Source organism: Dendrobates tinctorius, unplaced genomic scaffold (assembly GCF_039654945.1).
Source record: "Dendrobates tinctorius isolate UK_male_01 unplaced genomic scaffold, ASM3965494v1 ptg000095l, whole genome shotgun sequence".
In the NCBI taxonomy this organism is placed as follows: domain Eukaryota; kingdom Metazoa; phylum Chordata; class Amphibia; order Anura; family Dendrobatidae; genus Dendrobates; species Dendrobates tinctorius.
Window position 1 is genome coordinate 6,018,291 of NW_027361763.1, and position 16,955 is coordinate 6,035,245.

At 48.3% G+C, this 16,955-nt stretch overlaps 1 protein-coding gene across 2 annotated transcripts in view; it reads right to left on the reverse strand.

Moving 5' to 3' along the window:
• The window catches only part of CTNNA2 (catenin alpha 2), a 918,592-nt gene that overhangs the window by 693,123 nt on the left and 208,514 nt on the right, over nt 1-16,955 (reverse strand). The window lies entirely within an intron of this gene.

Below are 16,955 nucleotides of genomic sequence, written 5' to 3' on the forward strand. Positions count from 1 at the left end.
ACCTCACTTTTTACATCTCATGACGAGGCCCATCTATTTCTCCATACAGAATCATTGGTCCCATATAATGTTTGAAACAGTATATGATGAGCTCCACATAATGCTACAGTATATGTTGGTCCCCATGGATGAAGCTCCACTGTCTTATGGGCCCAAATAATGCTCCAAACATAATGGGCCCCATTTCTAATGCTCTAGTGTATAATGGGCCCTGTAAATGCTGCTCCAGTGTCTGATGTCCACCTTTGGAATGTTCCAGTGTATGGTGGGACCCATCTATCATTCTCCAGAGTATAGTGCTCCCCAAAAATTGCTGTCCCAACATTGAAAACAATCAAATAAGTCTCCTCGCTAGGGAATCCCTGTACTTGTCTGGACAGGTGCTGTAGCTTGCTTAACAGCTCGCCAGCCGTTCTCACGCCCAGTATGGATTACACGTGATTGCACAAAGGTGAGAAAGGGTACCGTATCCCCAGATAACATGTATGGATAGCGTACACATTCAAAATATATGTCTCAGGAGGCAGGCTCAGACGGTGTTAGGCCCAGTATGGATTGCATGTGATTGCACAAAGGTTAGAAAGGGTACCGTATCACCGGATAACATGTATGGATAGCGTACACATTCAAAATATATGTCTATACAGCATGAGGCAGGCTCAGACGGTGTTAGGCCCAGTATGGATTGCACGTGATTGCACAAAGGTTAGAAAGGGTACCGTATCCCCGGATAACATGTATGGATAGCGTACACATTCAAAATATATGTCTATACATCAGGAGGCAGGCTCAGACGGTGTCAGGCACAGTGTGGATTTGACGGCCCAGATTACACAGCGGAGGAGCAGGGAGAGGTAAAGATTGCAAATGCTGGGGCCCTGCCCAAGCAAGGGGGGCCCACTCGTGGGCGTCGGTACTGGCACTGGGCCCCTCATAGTACAGCGGTGTGTCTGACGGCGGGTGTGCACCACCACCATCAGAGACACTTGATTGCACTATGAGGGACCCTGTGCCAGTGCCCGCGCCCAAGAGTCGGCCTACCCACCTGTCCAGGGCAACGGCACTCGCACGGTGTCGTGCGCTAGGTGGTGACCCCGGCCATGGGGGGGGAGGCAGCACAGTTAGGGAGTTTTAGAAAGTGGCATATGTTGATGTTGGACATTCAGCTGATGCAAAAGGCGAAATAGGTGAAGTACCAGGAAGAGGTGGACCAAAGCAAGCCATTTTTCTGTCACCCTATGTGTCATCAGGGGAAGGTGGGACAAAATCCTTGGAAACCCATGCGTGGTTCATTTTAATGAAGGTTAGATCATCCACATTTTGGGTAGACAGACGGGTCCTTTTTTCTGTTAGGATTGATCCAGCTGCACTGAAGACTCTTTCCGATAGCACACTTGCAGCTGGGCAAGCGAGCTCCTTTAAGGCATATTGGGCCAATTCAGGCCAGGTGTCCAGTTTAGCGGCCCAATAGTCAAAGGGGAATGACCTGTGTGGAAGAACATCGATATGGGAGGAAAAGTAGTTTGTAACCATAGTTGACAACTGCTGTCTCCTGTCACTTTCCATCGATGCAGTATTACCAGTTGTGTGAGCAGTATTTGAAAAATCAGTCCACAACATTGTCATGAAACCCCTGTCTCCAACGCCACTTCTGCTGTGTGCACCACGAACACCTCTGCCAAGCTGCCCCTGGCCCGTACGGCTCGTGTGAGAACCATCACCGCTGCTGTGTGCTGGGAATGCCTCAAGCAACCGATTTACCAGAGTTGCTTGTTTATTAGCCAATATTAGGTCAAGGTTCTCCTGTGGCATGATGTTTTGTAATTTGCCTTTATAGCGTGGATCCAGGATGCTGGCCAACCAGTAGTCGTCATCGTTCATAATTTTGGCAATGCGGGGGTCCCTTTTTAGGATCCGCAAGGCATAATCTGACATGTGGGCCAATGTTCCCGGTGTCAATGATGCACTGCGAGTGCTGGGTGGAGGAGCACTTTCTTTTTTAAAGGTTGTGATCCATTCAGCCATGCTCTAAGTATGTCAGCATTGTCTTTTGATTCCTCCCCTGCCCAGGAGATGCTCCGCAAATGGTCAGCCGAATGATTGACTGCGCCTGTGCGGAATTCGCATAATAAGTGCTTGCATATGTGTAGATCAGCGATTGATGTTATTTCAGTGGAAAATTCAGAATATACTGTTTCAGAAACAGTTCATATGAGATTTTAGAATTATATCAGAATATTATAATGTTTCATATCATTACTCAAAACCTTACATGATAGGAAAAATCTGAAGTCAGTTCTGAAATCAGCATGAAAAAATCTATCAGGAACACTCAAAATTGTCCAAGGGACAAAACTTTTGTAACACAGTGTTATCTTTCCAACAAAGCCAGCTTTACATATATGATATATAAAATCAGAACACATTTTCCTTTTATTGACATGATTTCATGGTCCTTGAAAAGAAACAAACAAATGACTTTCACTGGAGAAAGGGCGACACAAAACAAGACGTTTCAGTAAATCTATTGCAATCACAAGGTTAGCTACAAAAATATGTCTCCTCCGCGAATAATAGATAACGACTAAGAAGCACAAATAGAAACAGCATTGTGGAGCTCCATTCTATCTCCCCTGAATCACCATTCAGTCATAGGATTGCATTGATCCACTGGTAGTAAATCAAATTTTAATCATCATAAACCACATATAAATACCTGTTTGATGGTACAAATGTAGCTGCAAAAACGAAAAAGCTAATTTTAAGAACTTCTGTATTGGTGGCTGCTTGACTAGAGTTGAGCGACTTTTGGTTTTTTAGGGTCGCGTTTCGTTTCGTGAAACCCGACTTTTCCAAAAGTCGGGTCGAGCAAGATCGTCCGATTATAGGGAAAAGTCGGGGTCGTCCCGAAACACGAAACCCAATGTAAGTCAATGGGGAATAAAAGACGGCAGTGAGAGGAGGACAGGAAACACACCTACAGTGCCCATTTGAATGCCAAAAGCATCAATTCTTCTTTCTTAAGCTTGTCAACCTTAATTAACTTCATAATACAAGTTACGCACTGAAAAATCGGGGTTATTTGGCTACAAACTGTGGGGGGGGAGGGCTGGCTCCAGGTTTTCATGTGCCCTGGGCGAAAGAGCGCCCCTTTAACACATACCACAACTCATCATGCTCCGATACGGCAGAGAAATAGCGGTATAGTCCAATGAAAAATACCTCACTTTTTACATCTCATGACGAGGCCCATCTATTTCTCCATACAGAATCATTGGTCCCATATAATGTTTGAAACAGTATATGATGAGCTCCACATAATGCTACAGTATATGTTGGTCCCCATGGATGAAGCTCCACTGTCTTATGGGCCCAAATAATGCTCCAAACATAATGGGCCACATTTCTAATGCTCTAGTGTATAATGGGCCCTGTAAATGCTGCTCCAGTGTCTGATGTCCACCTTTGGAATGTTCCAGTGTATGGTGGGCCCCATCTATCATTCTCCAGAGTATAGTGCTCCCCAAAAATTGCTGTCCCAACATTGAAAACAATCAAATAAGTCTCCTCGCTAGGGAATCCCTGTACTTGTCTGGACAGGTGCTGTAGCTTGCTTAACAGCTCGCCAGCCGTTCTCACGCCCAGTATGGATTACACGTGATTGCACAAAGGTGAGAAAGGGTACCGTATCCCCAGATAACATGTATGGATAGCGTACACATTCAAAATATATGTCTCATGAGGCAGGCTCAGACGGTGTTAGGCCCAGTATGGATTGCACGTGATTGCACAAAGGTTAGAAAGGGTACCGTATCACCGGATAACATGTATGGATAGCGTACACATTCAAAATATATGTCTATACAGCATGAGGCAGGCTCAGACGGTGTTAGGCCCAGTATGGATTGCACGTGATTGCACAAAGGTTAGAAAGGGTACCGTATCCTCGGATAACATGTATGGATAGCGTACACATTCAAAATATATGTCTATACAGCATGAGGCAGGCTCAGACGGTGTTAGGCCCAGTATGGATTGCACGTGATTGCACAAAGGTTAGAAAGGGTACCGTATCCCTGGATAACATGTATGGATAGCGTACACATTCAAAATATATGTCTCAGGAGGCAGGCTCAGACGGTGTTAGGCCCAGTATGGATTGCACGTGATTGCACAAAGGTTAGAAAGGGTACCGTATCACCGGATAACATGTATGGATAGCGTACACATTCAAAATATATGTCTATACAGCATGAGGCAGGCTCAGACGGTGTTAGGCCCAGTATAGATTGCACGTGATTGCACAAAGGTTAGAAAGGGTACCGTATCACCGGATAACATGTATGGATAGCGTACACATTCAAAATATATGTCTATACAGCATGAGGCAGGCTCAGACGGTGTTAGGCCCAGTATGGATTGCACGTGATTGCAAAAAGGTTAGAAAGGGTACTGTATCACCGGATAACATGTATGGATAGCGTACACATTCAAAATATATGTCTATACAGCATGAGGCAGGCTCAGACGGTGTTAGGCCCAGTATGGATTGCACGTGATTGCACAAAGGTTAGAAAGGGTACCGTATCCCCAGATAACATGTATGGATAGCGTACACATTCAAAATATATGTCTCAGGAGGCAGGCTCAGACGGTGTTAGGCCCAGTATGGATTGCACGTGATTGCACAAAGGTTAGAAAGGGTACCGTATCCCCGGATAACATGTATGGATAGCGTACACATTCAAAATATATGTCTATACAGCATGAGGCAGGCTCAGACGGTGTTAGGCCCAGTATGGATTGCACGTGATTGCACAAAGGTTAGAAAGGGTACCGTATCCCCGGATAACATGTATGGATAGCGTACACATTCAAAATATATGTCTATACATCAGGAGGCAGGCTCAGACAGTGTCAGGCACAGTATGGATTTGACGGCCCAGATTACACAGCGGAGGAGCAGGGAGAGGTAAAGATTGCAAATGCTGGGGCCCTGCCCAAGCAAGGGGGGCCCACTCGTGGGCGTCGGTACTGGCACTGGGCCCCTCATAGTACAGCGGTGTGTCTGACGGCGGGTGTGCACCACCACCGTCAGAGACACTTGATTGCACTATGAGGGACCCTGTGCCAGTGCCCGCGCCCAAGAGTCGGCCTAACCACCTGTCCAGGGCAACGGCACTTGCACGGTGTCGTGCGCTAGGTGGTGACCCCGGCCATGGGGGGGAGGCAGCACAGTTAGGGAGTTTTAGAAAGTGGCATATGTTGATGTTGGACATTCAGCTGATGCAAAAGGCGAAATAGGTGAAGTACCAGGAAGAGGTGGACCAAAGCAAGCCATTTTTCTGTCACCCCATGTGTCATCAGGGGAAGGTGGGACAAAATCCTTGGAAACCCATGCGTGGTTCATTTTAATGAAGGTTAGATCAACCACATTTTGGGTTGACAGACGGGTCCTTTTTTCTGTCAGGATTGATCCAGCTGCACTGAAGACTCTTTCCGATAGCACACTTGTAGCTGGGCAAGCGAGCTCCTGTAAGGCCTATTGGGCCAATTCAGGCCAGGTGTCCAGTTTAGCGGCCCAATAGTCAAAGGGGAATGACCTGTGTGGAAGAACATCGATATGGGAGGTAAAGTAGTTTGTAACCATAGTTGACAACTGCTGTCTCCTGTCACTTTCCATCGATGCAGTATTACCAGTTGTGTGAGCGGTATTTGAAAAATCAGTCCACAACATTGTCATGAAACCCCTGTCTCCAACGCCACTTCTGCTGTGTGCACCACGAACACCTCTGCCAAGCTGCCCCCGGCCCGTACGGCTCGTGTGAGAACCATCACCGCTGCTGTGTGCTGGGAATGCCTCAAGCAACCGATTTACCAGAGTTGCTTGTTTATTAGCCAATATTAGGTCAAGGTTCTCCTGTGGCATGATGTTTTGTAATTTGCCTTTATAGCGTGGATCCAGGATGCTGGCCAACCAGTAGTCGTCATCGTTCATCATTTTGGCAATGCGGGGGTCCCTTTTTAGGATCCGCAAGGCATAATCTGACATGTGGGCCAATGTTCCCGGTGTCAATGATGCACTGCGAGTGCTGGGTGGAGGAGCACTTTCTGGCAAATCCACATCCCTCCAGTCATGCACAAACCCTTTACCAGACCTTGCCATGCCAACATTTTCACTTGCCCCATGAGATGCATCCTCCTCCCCTAAGTAATCATCCCCATCATCATCCTCCTCCTCCTCTTCTTCCTCCACCTCGTCCAGGAGAGGTCCCTGAGCAGACAATGGCTGAATGTCATCAAGGATTCCCTCCTCCTCTTCCTCCTCATCAACATTGGCTGCAGACGCCTGCTCCTTAAGGTGCGTCAAAGTTTGCATGAGCAGACGCCTAAGTGGGATGCTCATGCTTAGGATGGCATCGTCTGCGCTTACCAGCCGTGTGCATTCCTCAAAACACTGAAGGACTTTACAAAGGTCTTTCAGCTTCGACCACTGCACACCTGTCAACTCCATGTCTGCTCTCAAAGTGTCTGGCCGTGTATCCTCCCACAAATGCATTATGGCCTGCCTCTGCTCGCACAGCCCCTCCACCATGTGCAGGGTGGAGTTCCACCTTGTTGCAATGTCGATAATGAGGCGGTGGTTGGGAAGGTGGAGCAATCGCTGCAGCTTCTGCATACGAACGGAGTGTACAGGCGACCGGCGGATGTGCGCGCACAGTCTTCGCACCTTCTGGAGCAGGGCTGTTAACTCCGGATAATTTTTGAGGAAGCACTGCACCACCAGGTTCAAGGTGTGAGCCAAGCAAGGTATGTGGCTGAGTTTTGAAAGGGCTATGGCTGCCACAAAATTACGGCCGTTATCACTAACTACATTGCCTGCCTCAAGATGTACACTGCCCAGCCATGACTGAGTTTGTCACTTCAAGTACTCGGCCAGCACCTCGGCGGTATGTCTGTCGCCCAAACACATCATCTGCAACACAGCCTGCTGACGCTTTCCACTAGCTGCTCGATAGGGGGACACATCGTGTGCAACAGTGGCAGCTGCAGATGGAGTGCTCGTACGACTGCGCTCTGTGGACGAGCTTTCGCTTCTGGAGAAGGAGGAGGAGGAGGAGGAGGGTGGAACGCCTACAGCCAACTGTTTCCTATACCGTGGGCTAGGCAGCACTGTCCCACCACCGCTGTCCCCTGTGGACCCTGCATCCACCACATTAACCCAGTGCGCAGTGATGGACACGTAACGGCCCTGGCCATGCCGACTGGACCATGCATCAGTTGTGAGGTGCACCTTTCCGCTCACTGACTGCTTGAGTGCATGGACAATGCGGTTTTTCACATGATGGTGGAGGGCTGGGATGGCTTTGCGAGAGAAGAAGTGGCGACTGGGTAGGTCATAGCGTGGTACTGCATAGGCCATGAGTTCGCGGAAAGCTGTGCTTTCCACCAACCGAAAGGGCATCATCTCAAACGAGATTAGTTTGGCAATGTGGGCGTTCAAACCCAGTGTACGCGGATGAGAGACTGAGTACTTTCTTGACCTACTCATAGTGTCTGGGAGGGTGAGCTGGACTTGAGAGCTGCATATGGTGGAAGTAGCGGTGGACAGGGCGGACTGAGAGAGGGTTGATGATGGTGATGGAGTTGGTGTTCTTTCTGATGGCCTAGAATCAGTCTTTTGTTGATATAACAGTGGGATTCCCTGACTGCTGTGGCCTTGCAACGACACCTCAACATTTGCTGCTGTGCTAACCGGTGGGCTTACAGTGGGGGAAACAATGTAGCATTGCTGACTACCTTCGTTGTGATCAGTTGCACATGTGGCACTTGAGGTTTGGTGTTGTGTCCACGCTTGCAAGTGCATGCTGGTTAAATGTCTAAGCATGCAACTGGTATTCAAATTTTTCAGATTTTTCCCTCGGCTAAAGGTCTTTGCGCACTTCTTACAGATAACCTTGGCCTGATCATGAGGATTTTGTTCAAAAAAGTGCCACACTGCACTCTTCCTACTTTGGCAGACATTTTGCGGCCTAGCACGCTGTGATCTTTTGACCCTCTGGAAAAGCTGTCCAGCAACTCTTTTGATGTTTGGAACCTGTCTTTGGAGTGCTACGGGCCTGCCAGATAACAGCTGTTGCGATGTCGATGTCTGCTGTGGATGCTCCTCATCTGAGCTATTGGAAGCAGCACCCTCTTCCCCCAATGGATGCCAATCTGGGTCAACAACTGGGTCATCCATCACCTCCTCTTCTATGTCATGTGCACCTTCCTCTGTGTCACCGTGTATGGTGGTATAGTGTGCGGGAAGGGGCACCTGAGTCTCATCAGGGTCAGAATCTGGCTCTGTACACTGCGAGGACAATGTAGTGCTCTGAGTGAATGTACCAGCAGAATCATCCATCAGCGGCTGTGCATCAGTGCACTCCATGTCAGATTCATCTTGGCCTGGGTAATTCACCATTTCACTTGATAATCCAGGCATGGTATGTGAAAACAGCTCCATGGAGTAATCAGTAGTATGGCCTGCGTCATCCTTCAATCTTGGTTGGGGTGAAGGACACAAGGAAAGGTGTGGTTCATGAACATGAGCCTCCAATGACGACTCAGTGCTTTTACTTTTTACAACTGAAGAAGAGGAGGCGATAGAGCTGGAGGCTGAGTCAGCAATGTAAGACAAAACTTTTTCCTGATGCTCTGGCTTTAAAAGCGGTTTGCCAACTCCTAGAAAACTAAGCGTTCGAGGCCTTATGTAGCCAGACGATGACGCAGGCTCAACACCTCCTGCATTCGGTCCTATTTTGCTCTTGCCACTACCATCAGATCCACCACCAACACCATCATTACCATCTGCCAACCCCCACCCAATTCCACGGCCTCTTCCACCAGCCTTCCTCATTTTTGGTAGAAATGTAGACAAAATCCAACAAACTATATAGTATGTAAAACAAGGTACAAGGTGTCTATAGGACAGGGGAGATTTTGAATATCTGCACACACTTTTGGACACTGGACACTTTTGGATTGTGTGAGGCCCAATGAATATCTGAGCGCTATGTGACAGGCTCGATGGCACAGCTGTGACCTAAGTGACTAGAGGATAAGTGAGATTTTGAATCTCTGCACACACTTTTGGACACTGGACACTTTTGGATTGTGTGAGGCCCAATGAATATCTGAGCGCTATGTGACAGGCTCGATGGCACAGCTGTGACCTAAGTGACTAGAGGATAAGTGAGATTTTGAATGTCTGCACACACTTTTGGACACTGGACACTTTTGGATTGTGTGAGGCCCAATGAATATCTGAGCGCTATGTGACAGGCTCGATGGCACAGCTGTGACCTAAGTGACTAGAGGATAAGTGAGATTTTGAATCTCTGCACACACTTTTGGACACTGGACATTTTTGGATTGTGTGAGGCCCAATGAATATCTGAGCGCTATGTGACAGGCTCGATGGCACAGCTGTGACCTAAGTGACTAGAGGATAAGTGAGATTTTGAATGTCTGCACACACTTTTGGACACTGGACACTTTTGGATTGTGTGAGGCCCAATGAATATCTGAGCGCTATGTGACAGGCTCGATGGCACAGCTGTGACCTAAGTGACTAGAGGATAAGTGAGATTTTGAATCTCTGCACACACTTTTGGACACTGGACACTTTTGGATTGTGTGAGGCCCAATGAATATCTGAGCGCTATGTGACAGGCTCGATGGCACAGCTGTGACCTAAGTGACTAGAGGATAAGTGAGATTTTGAATGTCTGCACACACTTTTGGACACTGGACACTTTTGGATTGTGTGAGGCCCAATGAATATCTGAGCGCTATGTGACAGGCTCGATGGCACAGCTGTGACCTAAGTGACTAGAGGATAAGTGAGATTTTGAATCTCTGCACACACTTTTGGACACTGGACACTTTTGGATTGTGTGAGGCCCAATGAATATCTGAGCGCTATGTGACAGGCTCGATGGCACAGCTGTGACCTAAGTGACTAGAGGATAAGTGAGATTTTGAATCTCTGCACACACTTTTGGACACTGGACACTTTTGGATTGTGTGAGGCCCAATGAATATCTGAGCGCTATGTGACAGGCTCAATGGCACAGCTGTGACCTAAGTGACTAGAGGATAAGTGAGATTTTGAATGTCTGCACACACTTTTGGACACTGGACACTTTTGGATTGTGTGAGGCCCAATGAATATCTGAGCTCTATGTGACAGGCTCGATGGCACAGCTGTGACCTAAGTGACTAGAGGATAAGTGAGATTTTGAATGTCTGCACACACTTTTGGACACTGGACACTTTTGGATTGTGTGAGGCCCAATGAATATCTGAGCGCTATGTGACAGGCTCGATGGCACAGCTGTGACCTAAGTGACTAGAGGATAAGTGAGATTTTGAATGTCTGCACACACTTTTGGACACTGGACACTTTTGGATTGTGTGAGGCCCAATGCATATCTGAGCGCTATGTGACAGGCTCGATGGCACAGCTGTGACCTAAGTGACTAGAGGATAAGTGAGATTTTGAATCTCTGCACACACTTTTGGACACTGGACACTTTTGGATTGTGTGAGGCCCAATGAATATCTGAGCGCTATGTGACAGGCTCGATGGCACAGCTGTGACCTAAGTGACTAGAGGATAAGTGAGATTTTGAATGTCTGCACACACTTTTGGACACTGGACACTTTTGGATTGTGTGAGGCCCAATGAATATCTGAGCACTATGTGACTGGCTCGATGGCACAGCTGTGACCTAAGTGACTAGAGGATAAGTGAGATTTTGAATGTCTGCACACACTTTTGGACACTGGACACTTTTGGATTGTGTGAGGCCCAATGAATATCTGAGCGCTATGTGACAGGCTCGATGGCACAGTTGTGACCTAAGTGACTAGAGGATAAGTGAGATTTTGAATGTCTGCACACACTTTTGGACACTGGACACTTTTGGATTGTGTGAGGCCCAATGAATATCTGACCGCTATGTGACAGGCTCGATGGCACAGCTGTGACCAAAGTGACTAGAGGATAAGGGAGATTGGATTGCTTTTAAAAAAGCAGTTTGCGGAGCAGTGGTTAAACAGCAATGCCAGCCTGTCAGGAAGCCTTAAAAGGCAGCCCAACAACCAACACCACTGGTACACCACTATATAGCCTCCCCTTGCACTGCACACACAGTGACTGGTGTGTTGTGCAGGCCAAATTGCTATCAGCAGCAGAAGCAGTTTTTTTTTCTTCTCAGCAGGACAAAAAAAAAAATTGGGATTGCTTAAGCAGTTTGAGGCCCAATGAATATCTGAGCGCTATGTGACAGGCTCGATGGCGCAGCTGTGACCAAAGTGACTAGAGGATAAGGGAGATTGGATTGCTTTTAAAAAAGCAGTTTGCGGAGCAGTGGGTAAACAGCAATGCCAGCCTGTCAGGAAGCCTTAGAAGGCAGCCCAACAACCAACACCACTGATACACCACTATATAGCCTCCCCTTGCACTGCACACACAGTGACTGGTGTGTTGTGCAGGCCAAATCGCTAGCAGCAGAAGCAGTTTTTTTGTCTTCTTCCCTGCCTAACGCTCTCCCTACAGAATCAGCAGCAATCTCTCCCTATGCTAAGATCGGCAGAAGTAAGATGGCGGTCGGCGTGCACGCCCTTTTATACCCCCTGTGACGCCCACCAAAGCAAGCCAATCACTTGCATGCCCTTCTGAAAGATGGTGGTGACCCGTGCCTATGTCATCACGTTGCCCACAGTGTCCGTGGATCCTGATTGGCTGAAAAAGAGCGCAAAACAAACTTTTGAAACGCGACTTTGGTGCGTAAGTCGCCGACCTCGTGGCCGACCTCATCCTAGAGTCGGGTTTCGTTTCATGAAACCCGACTTTGCCAAAAGTCGGCGACTTTTGAATTTTTTCGACCCGTTTCGCTCAACTCTATGCTTGACTTCTCATCTAAGATTTTTTAGCATTTCATTTACTTTACAGAGGAAAATATACTTTGGAAATACAATATTCTAAGGTCATCAGAGGAATTCTTTAGATAGTTTCAAAAAAATTTTGCTTTCTCGATTTTTTTTTACATCAAATGGACCTCAGTCTGATTTGCTGTCTTACAACCTAGTACACCGGGGCAGATGTCTATGAAAACTGTAGATGGACTGTAAGCTGCTTTATTATTGTTTATAGCACAACATTCAAATGAATGAAAAAGGGTTGTCTAAAGTTTGGAAATTATTCAATATCCATGGGCAGGTGATAACACCATGATTGCTGGGGGTCCATCCGCTAGAACCCACACCTCTTTTGGAAACCAGATCTTTGCAGGACCTCACATGATTGGAGCAGTTTTCGATCGTGTGCACTGCCATGCCATTCATTCTTAAGGGAGTGTTGAAGAACAGTTGAGTGCAGTGCTTGGCTATTTCTCGCAGTTCCATTGAGAATAAATGAAGTAGCATTGCACTAGATCGACCACCTCTTCATTTATACAGTACATTTCACTGTGAAGCACTTGGGGGTTCAAAGTGCTCACCAGACATCAAGATAAGTTCCTTGGGGGGTCACTTGTGGGGGTGCTCCAATGTTTAGGCACACAGGGGCTCTCCATATGCGACTTGGTGTCTGCTAACAATTGGAGTTAATGTTCCATTCAAAAAGTCAATTGGCGCTCCTTCCCTTCCGAGCCCTGCCGTGCGCCTAAACAGTGGTTTATGACCACCTATAAGGTATTGGTGTACTCAGGAGAAATTGCCCAACAAATTTTAAATCCATTTTATCCTGTTGCCCACGTGAAAATGAAAAAATTGAGGCTAAAAGAAAATTTTTGTGAAAAAAGTACACAATAGTAAGAGAAAGACACAGCACACTATTTGATTGCATATGAATTGTAGAGATGCAAGCAGCAAAGTATCTTGGCCAAAGACACACCAAAATACAATCTTTTTTCATATGTACTGTAATTAAAAAAAATATCCTTCCTCACTACACTGTCTAACTGCTTTATTTTTTTTACTTCCTCTTTAAGGACGTTTCGTTTGAGAATCCCAGTGCATGCTGGGATACTCAAAGTGTCTTTAGGAGGCAGAGGTGGTGGTCACTTTGTAGGGGGGAGGACTGACCTGTGGACCTGTCTGATGAAGAAGGAAAATGTAAAAGTGGATGTGTACAATGCTTTATTCTGGCTTGAAAGTATGTGTGGGACAACAGCTAGAATTAGGAAAAGATGGTGTAGTACCGAGTTTTGGCCACAAGATGGAGAAAAGGATTTAACAGCAACTTTAGGCTAGGAAAACCGCAGAGTCATGATGGGCGGAGTTACGGGACTAAGAAGGGGATTTCCAGAATAAGAAGATAAAAGGAAAGAGAGTCCCAGGGGCAGGGCAGACACTCAGGAGGAGACTGAAGAGATAAGAGCTCAGGAGAGGACTGAAAAAGGAAGAGCTCAGGAGAAACAGAGGAGAGAGATGGAGACTCACATGAGGGTGGCTCTGATAGGACAGCTGTTGATGAACGGATGCCTGGGATACCGGATGGCTAGACACTGAAGGAGCAGTAAGTGTCACAACGGGCAGACTTGGTCGGGGGAAGCGCTGTGGCCGTGGGCCTGATGGCAGCCACAGTGAAGCAACCCAGGGGTCTTTGCCAAACAGGAGTAGGAGGAGGTGACAGGTACCCGGGCCTAGCTGTCGTGTTTGCTGTGGATGTCAAGAGGACACCCAATAAAGTTGGACCTGATTGAACGGATTTCTGCGTCTGTCTCCAGTCTGTTCCGCAGCTGAAAGGGACCACCCCCCAGTCGGCACACGTACTTCAAGTGCATAGTAGGCAGGATCATCACCGCCAATATACTATCGCCAGCGGTGAGACCATGCCAAAGCCTTAAATGACCTGAGTTGAACATGTTGAAGATTGTGCCTGAGTGGATTACAATTTGGACTGTAATTAGAATTGCCGGATTTGACCAATAGGAGCCCGGACAGAGACTTTGCGCGCCTCCAGAAATGGCGACTGTCAGGATGGATGAGGTTGGTGCTAAATTGGTCTACCAGGGACAGCTATGCCGAACCCACCCCTGGGGGGAGCGGTGTACATCAAGTGACAGCCGCTCCTTCCCACTGAACGCCGTAATATGGAGAGGCCGGTGCGAGCCCCACCTTGGAATAGGAGCGACATGGCTGGGAAAGCTGGGTGCCGCTACAGGAAAGCTGGGCACCCTTCCAAGTTAAAGGACTACAGCTGGAGGAGGAGTCCCCAACAGCCGGACCTGCGAAGCTGGGAGCAGTCACATCAGCAACAAGCTCTCACCCGTCTTGAAGACCCGCCACAGATGGAGTTCCTGACATCTGAACCTGCAGCCCCAGAGCCAGATCGTCCAGCGGAGATGCATCTGCGCTCTCCACAGTCCACGCCGGAGATAGCAAAGAACCATCGTGCCTGGAGGCTGCTCCTGCTGGACTGCAGGAAGAAGAACCACAGAGCACCCCAGATGGTGGCACCGGAAGTGATGGTGAGGCAGTGGAGCCTACTCAGGAGGAGCAGATGGGGACCCTGACCTCCCACATGCAGCAGTACCTGCCGGAGCCGAGGGTCGGAAGGAGCGGAGCCACATCAGAGGGGGAGAGTTCATCTCCATCTCAGCTGATGGAGGACTGCGTGGCCCCAATGCTGTCTCTCTGTGGGGACATGAGGCCCAAGGTCCTAGTCACTGAGACCTGCGTGCTCCCGTTCCGCATCCTCTGAAACCACTGGGCCCTCCGGAGAAGATGTCAGTCCCCGTGCGGAGGATCTGAGAATGCCTCTGCCCCTGATTCTTCCCCTCGGTTTGGGGGCCCTGTGGTTGCAGAGTCCTCTTCGGCCCATGCCAAGGCCCGGGCCTCCCGTAGAGACATGGCATGGGACACGTGCTGCAGGACTCTCCGTGGCCCCTTCTTGCCCCTTTAGTGCACGTTGGCACCATCTGCGACTGCCCCACATTCCCCCCAGGGTAGGAAACCCTGCAACGTTCATCTGGAGGGTCCATGACGGTTTATGGGATCTGAGAAACATTGTTGGGGGGGTGCCTGCATAGCAGAACTACTACAGGGAAGGTGGATATTCGTGACCCCGGAACTGGCAGTCATCCTGGGACTCCGAGGTGGCGAAGTTCCCTGCGGCCGGTGACCATGGTCGGTCAGCAGGGGGAGACCCATAGCACCACGGAACCATCTGAGTGAGGGACTGCTGTGCACGGTTGCACAGCCTGGGGACTGTTCTGCATCCTCTCAGGGTAAGAAAAACCCTGGCTCCAGCAGCGTGGATATATGCTGTGCTCCTCACAAAGGAAGGGGACGCACCAATGTTTGAAGATGTTTAGAGGTTAGAATTGTCAAAATGTTGGAAAATTTAGCAGATAGGCTGAATAGTTTAACTATTGCCAGAGATGTTGGAAAAGTTGATATAAAAATGTGTTCAAGAAGGTCCAAAAATGTGAAGAAGAAGAAAATGCTTGCATTGACCAATCATAAAAGAAGGAGTGAGATGGTTTGTGATTTGGAACAGACAGTGGTCCACAGGTCTGGTCCAAGGTGGAAAAATACCTAAAACGGAGGATGGGGGAAAACGGTGACCTGGTAGGCCAGAGCCTCGGTCATTCCACCCCTATAGTGGAGCGCAGTTTTGAAAGTGAGAAAAGTGAGGGAGAGCACCCATTGAGGAGTCCGGGTGGTCCTACCCCAAAGAATGGAAATTGTCATAGAGGTGTACACGCCTGCGGGTAGCTGTCTGCTACTTGGAGCTTAATTGCTCCCGGCTCTGCCCAGCATCCCGTGTAGAGCAAGAGAGCTCCGGGCTCTGCTTGGCAATGGGCCACACATACAAAAAGAAAGTGGGGAAGAAAAAACGAAGCATACGGGATTGTCAGGGGTGACAATGGTCAAAGGAAGGGGGTATGTAGGGGGGTGGAATGACCTATGAACCTGTCTGATGAAGAAGGAAAATGTAAAAGGGGATGTGTACAATGCTTTATTCTGACTTGAAGGTATATGTGTGGGACAACAGCTAGAATTAGGAAAAGACAGTGTAGTACCAGGTTTGGCCACAATATGGAGACATAGGGTAGTGAGAAAAGGACTCAACATCAACTTTAGGCTAGGGAGTCATGGTGGGCGGAGTTATGGGATTAAGAAGGGGATTTCTAGAATAAGGAGATAAGAAGAAAGAGAGTCCCAGGGGCAGGGCAGACACCCAGGAGGAGACAGAAGAGATAAGAGCTCAGGAGAGGACAGAAAAAGGAAGAGCTCAGGAGAAACAGAGGGGAGAGATGGAGACTCGCAGGGGGTGGCCATGATAGGACAGCTGCTGATGAAAGGACGCCTGGAGTACCGGACGGCTGGACACTGAAGGAGCAGTAAGTATCGAAGGGTGGTCCCTTTCAGCTGCCAAACAGACTGGAGACAGAAGCAGAAATCCGTTCAATCAGGTCCAATTTTAGTGGGTGTCCTATTGACATCCACAGCAAACACGACAGCTTCTGCTCCTACGCCCGGGTACCTTTCACCTCCTCCTACTCCTGTTTGGCAAAGACCCCTGGGTTCCTTCACTGTGACTGCCGTCAGGCCCACGGCCACAGCATTTCACCCGACCAAGTCTGCCCACCGTACTTCAACTGTCAGAGCTTCTGTCCTCACTCTGAAATGAAGCATCATCAGTGACCTCCGTATCAGGGGCTGGGCTAGTCCCTGCTGTACTGAGCATGCATTAGTTGTCAATTCCAATTAATGCTAAGTAGATTCTTGTTACTGTGCAATATGCACAGTGACAGTGTGCTCTCTCACCAGCTCTGATCAGAAGTAACAAGCCTGCAGGAGGGCAAACTGTCAGTGCGCACTGTAAGAATACTTGGCATGCAAAAAAATAATTTGAATTTCAAACCACCCCTTTAGCAATTGCCATTGAGGTTGAA